Raw genomic sequence first — 5,882 nt, 5'->3', positions numbered from 1 at the left:
CTGCTTGCAGGTTTTACTGCCTTCGGTTGACTTCTCTGCTCATTTTCTCAGCAGCCCAGAGCTTTTCCTGTATCTTTCTTGCCTACTCTTTTCTCCCTCCTGGATGAACAAGAAATTTAATATCATCTCCTGCTTTCTTGGAAATGTCCCAGCTCAGTGGTCAGGAGTGGCCTGTTAATTACCTGACAATGCACAGTGACAGATTCCTGAGTGGGGTGTGGGGAGGCCTGGCTGTCTGTCTTTTCCCTGCAGAGGGAAAGAGGGAGCCACAGTATCCAGAACCCTAAAGCTCAACTTAGTAACAACCTAATAGTAGCTAGGGCCTTCCTTTAGACTTTTCAGGAAGCAAGATCACATGCCTTACCGCCTTCCATTCTTCTGATAGCCTCCTATGGCCTGAACGATTACCGTGCCCCCCTTACAGGTGTGACTCAAAGCGGTAAGACGACTCCTCCAAGGTCACACAATATGTACAACCCAGGTGTTCTAAGCCCCACATCTGGACTCATTTCCTGTAAATTTCATGATCTCTCCGCTCTGCTACTGCTCCTTCACACACCTCTTCCCTTCTTTGAGCCTAGTTCAGTCCTGTTTTCACCTCCTGCCTCCAGAGAACCCCCAGCCTTGTGAACAGCGTCTCTCTGGGCCAGGGGACCTCTGAGACACAGTGGCCTCCCTCACCCCCGAGTCCATGTGTGCTGTGAACTCTCAGGAGCTGCTGTTCTGGGAGGGTGTGTGACCCTGTGGGCCACTACAGCTCATTTCAGGGAAAAAGTGACCACGCAGAGCTTCATCGAGGCTAGGGTTGCAAATGGAAGAAGGGAGGGATGTGGGCTGTGAACTCTGCTCATTCATTTGTCTAGCAAATGCACTGTGTGCCAACTCACGCTGGAGGTTCAAACATGAACTGAACACCACGCTGTCCCCAAGGGGGCCAAGGGGAAATCCTATTGCTTTACTCTCTAGGCATGCACTGGCTGCCCCAGCCCCCTGATGTGTGTTAACTCCCTCAGAAAATCAGGGTTATGCACCTGAAACCTGGGACAGAAACAGCCCCCAGATGCAGGTACTTTTCCCCACTGTGGTGGGGGAGTCCTGTCTGGAGCCCCAGGCACTCTGCCAGTAGTTTGGTATCTTCAGGATTTTCCCAGCTGCTCAGTAGGTTGCCCCAGCCCCGTGAAAGGGCTCCAGGTGGTTCCCAAGAACGGGGAAGCAAGGCGTGAAAGAGCCTCTCTCCAGCAGGCATAGGAGTGAAGAGCCCAGCGCCAGGCCACTCCAGCTGATGCGCTCCTGACCTGGTTCACCAAGGCTCCACCCAAACTGTGCTGACATCAAGCCCTGGTGGCACCTTGAGGTTCAGTCCAGGACCATCTTGTCTCACCTCAGTAGGGGAAGGGGGGCTCAAAATAGACATGAAAGCTCGGCACAGTGGCTCACACCTATAATCCCAGCCCTTTGGGAGGCCGAGGAGGGAAGATCACTTGAAATCATGAGTTCAAGATCAGCCTGGCCAACATGGTGAAACCCGTCTTTACTTAAAAAAAAAAAAAAGCCAGGAATTGACTAATTGGTGGTGGGCACCTATAATCCCAGCTACTCAGGAGGCTGAGGCAGGAGAATCACTTGAACCTGGGAGGCGGAGGCTGCAGTGAGCGGAGATCACTCTAGGACAAGCACCAGATTGGAATGAGTGGAGCTTCCAACCCCTCCGTGAGGAAAGAGGACTAATTAACCTCACAGAGTTGGGACAAAATAACGTGAACTAAAATGCCCAGAACTCAATGTTAACAAACACTGGGATGTAGTATGTTGGTGCAAAAAAGTAATTGTGGTGTTTGCCATTGAAAGTAATGGCAAACACCGCAATAACTTTCGCATCTACCTAATCTGTGTTGGGAGGTGGGGGTGGATATTAGAGAGGGGCAGGTCCATGAAGCTGCAAGGATCATGCATGCCCAAGTCCCAGAGGCAGGCCCCAGCAGCCCCAGACAGGCAGAGACACACGCCTAGGCCTAAAGGCTTATAGGTCAAGTTGCACCAAGGGTGCAGTTAAGACCTCAAATCCCTCTCCAAAGTCAGGGGCTTAGAGCTTGCCAGAAATTTCAAGTAGGTATGTATTCAAGCCTAGAACTTTTTATTTTGTTAATTTCCTCTGGTTACTCATAGACAGCTCTAGCCTAAAGGGTTGGAGCAAAACTTAGCTTCCGTGGATACTTCGGAGAGAAATCCACAAGTCTGGGATTCCCACCGTCAAAGAAAATGAGCGCTTTCTTCTAATCACGTCTTCCCCCAGAGGGCTAGGATGCAGTCTAGAAGCATCTACTGAGCCCCTTCTTGAAGCTGCTTGTTTCTACTCTAGGCATCCTGAGGGCAGAGACTGGGCTTCATTGTCTTTGTCCCCAAAGGCAAGCCTCCACTGTTGTTAAATGTTTGTGGAAGGAGCCTGAATTTGGATAAGGAGCAGAATTACAAAGGGACCACACCTGGAGGTGTGCTTAATTGATATGGACGATAATTGGGAAAGCCAAAGCTAAAGCTCGCAAAAAGGAAAACAGGTTACTAACAGCTAGTCCTAAGAAAACCAAACAACAACAACACAAAAAATGGCCGGGCGCGGTGGCTCACCCCTGTAATCCCAGCACTTTGGGACGCCGAGGTGGGTGGATCACAAGGTCAGGAGATCGAGACCATCGTGGCTAACACGGTGAAACCCCGTCTCTATTAAAAATACAAAAAAAATTAGCCGGGCGTGGTGGTGGGTGCCTGTAGTCCCAGCTACTCGGGAGCCTGAGGCAGGAGAATGGCGTGAACCCGGGAGGCAGAGTTTGCAGTGAGCGGAGATTGCACCACTGCACTCTAGCCTGGGCGACAGAGCGAGACTCCATCTCAAAAAAGAAAAAAGAAAGAAAACCAAAATAATTTCTTTAAAATGGAAGGAAGGAGGTGGGGAGAGGGAGATGTCTCTGAGAAAATAAGAAACTTTTTTTGTTTTTGTGTTTAACTTAAGCTGTGATTTCAGGAGAAAGAGTTCCTGGAATGCCAGCAACCAGGGAGAACTTCCACCCGGAAGCAGTGTGGTAGAAGGGGACCTGCTGGGAGCCTGCATATGCCCAGCAAATGGCCAGGTGCCTTTGTTTGTTTGTTTGTTTGTTTGTTTTTTGAGACAGGGTCTCCCTCTGTCGCCCAGGCTAGAGTGCAGTGGCATGATCTTGGCTTACAGTAGCCTCAACCTCCAGGCTCAAGTGGATTCTGTCACCTCAGCCTCCCGAATAGCTGGGACTACAGGCATGCACCACCACACCTGGCTGATTTTTGTATATTTTTGTAGAGATGGGGTTTCACCATGTTGCCCAGGTTTCTCTTGAACTCCTGGGCTCAAGCGATCCTCTGGCCTCAGCCTCCCAAAGCAGTGGGATTACAGGTATGAGCCACTGCACCCAACCTAGGTGATCTCTTTTAATATTCACCCCAATAAGGGAAGGTAAAGATTGCTGTTCTCACTTTACAGATTGGGAAGCTGGTGGATAACTTGTCAGCTCATAAATGGCAGAGCTAGAATTCCAAGCCAGAGGTATCTCCAAGCCTCTCTCTAGCCAGCCTCGCCCACAGTCCTGTCGCAGCTCCTACTTCTTTTGAGGACAGCTTTGGTTCCAGGTCATGATGACAGCAATCAGCTCCACTCTGGTTGCTTTCTAGTCATAAAGCGCTTTCAGGCCTGATATCTCATTCCTCTTTACGCCCTCCAGACGAGGTTAGTAAAGGGGTCCTGTGCTCTTTGGACACATAAGGAGAGCCAGGCTAGTCAAGGGTCAGAGGTGGGAATCAGTGACTTCCCCATGTGAAAGAGAATAGAATCTAGGGACCCCAGATTCACTGTGTCAAAGGGAAAGTTTAATCCTAGCACTTTCGGAGGTTGAGGTGGGTGGATTGCTTGAGCTCAGGAGTTTGAGACCAGCCTGGGCAACATGACGAAACCCTATCTCTACAAAAGAAAAGTACAAAATATGTAGCTGGGTGTGGTGGCGCACGCCTGTAGTCTCAGCTCCTCAGGAAGGTGAGGTGGGAGGATCGCTTGAGCCCAGGAGGTCAAGGCTATAGTGAGCTATGATTGTAGCACTGCACTCCAGCCTGGGCAACAGAGCGAGACCCTGTCTCCAAAAAAAAAAAAAAAAAAAAAAAAAAAAAAAGAAGGAGGTGGGGAAGTTAAGCTTGGAAACCACAAAAGCTGCTTTCCTTTTGTTTCCAGACAGCTGCAGTTTCACAACCCTGTGTCATAGCCTAATTTCCTTTGCTCCCCATAGACATACTGAGCAGGAGACAATGCATCATTGACTTTTTCTTCTATTCCTTTTCATATAAAATGTAGATTTATAGATGCTAAATCAGAGTTTCACATGCTTGTAACCTCAATGTCTTTCCTCCCTCCCTCTTCTTTTCCTTTCCTGCTTGCTTTTTCTCTTTTAAATATGGAAATTCCCGAAACCCTTTTTGGAAAAAAGGTGATTTTTCCCGGGTGGATCCTCAAACTTAGCTAACTAAATCTCTGTTTGATTGAGACCTGCTTTAGTCACTTTTTGGTTTACACCCATGATAACCCCGCCAGGGTTCGAATCCACATTGTGTCTGCCTCCCAAGTGGCTCCGAACCCTACCTTTCCTCCAGATGTCCAGTTCAGAATTTGATTTTCCTTCCTTTTTTCTTTTTTTCTGTTTTGAGATGGAGTCTCCCTCTGTCACCCAGGCTAGAGTGCAATAGCGCAATCTCGGCTCACTGTAACCTCCGCCTCCCGGGTTCAAGCGATTCTCCTGCTTCAGCCTCCCGAGTAGCTGGGATTACAGGCGTCCACCACCACGCCCTGCTAATTTTTGTATTTTTAGTAGAGATAGGGTTTCACCATGTTGGCCAGGCTGGTCTCAAACTCCTGACCTCAAGTGATCCACCTGCCTTGGCCTCCCAAAATGCTAGGATTACAGGCATGAGCCACTGTGCCCAGCCCAGAATTTAATTTTCACAGCAGGATGGAGTGATCAGACCATCAGATCTCAAAAGCTGGTTGCTGTCGCACTGCAGAGGGAAACGGAAATGTGCAGTCCCCAGAAAGCAGAATGTCCCTGAGGGCTTAGTGACCTTGAAGCCGTAGGGAAAGTCTGGGGCCTCCACCCTCACTTCCTTTAAAAACCGAGGTTGGGGTTTAGCTAGAGGCAAGGGAACTTTTCACTTTGCACCTTGTCCACTTTCTTTTAGTTGACTACTTCGCAGCTGGCATTGTACCTTGATAATGATCATTTCAACTGAAACTATTCCTCTAAAAAGAATGGAGTCCAAGGCCTGGGAGTTGGATTCAGGCTCTGGGACTCAGGAGTTGATCCTCCTTGACGTTCACCTGGAGCAAATTTAGCCTCAGCTGATACTTAAGAGGCAAAGGCACAGACTTGGGGATGCGGGGAGCTCAAGGGTTGTCACCCTGTAGAAACCCTTCTGACGCCCAGTTCAGGCCTGCCCTCGGGGCTGGCCGGCTCCTCCTTGCTCCCTCGTGTCCAGCGAGAGTCTGGAATGGCACCCACAAAGCTGGTGGCGTCAGCCCTCCTGCCCCCAACTCCCAACAGTACTGGAGCCAGGTGGTTAGCAGGTCCGGGAGGGAGCAAGAACGAGGAACGCCACCTGGGCTGGAGTTCTTGGTTTCCTGTCCTGGCTCGAATGGGGAAGAGCCTTAAGAGAGCCTCGCGCCCCTGGCCCTGGGGGCCCCTGTGGGGGTTCGCGGCCGGAGCGCAGGCTGGGCCGGGGTGTCTCCCGGAAGCCGGGCTGGCCCAGGCTGCCCCGTATGGAGTTGGGAAAGTCTCAGGCTTTCGGTTTGAACCTAGGAGGCCGAGCAGCCGGGCAGA

The sequence above is a fragment of the Mandrillus leucophaeus genome, unplaced genomic scaffold (assembly GCF_000951045.1).
Source record: "Mandrillus leucophaeus isolate KB7577 unplaced genomic scaffold, Mleu.le_1.0 Scaffold1, whole genome shotgun sequence".
NCBI lineage: Eukaryota > Metazoa > Chordata > Mammalia > Primates > Cercopithecidae > Mandrillus > Mandrillus leucophaeus.
This window is presented reverse-complemented; position numbering follows the sequence as displayed.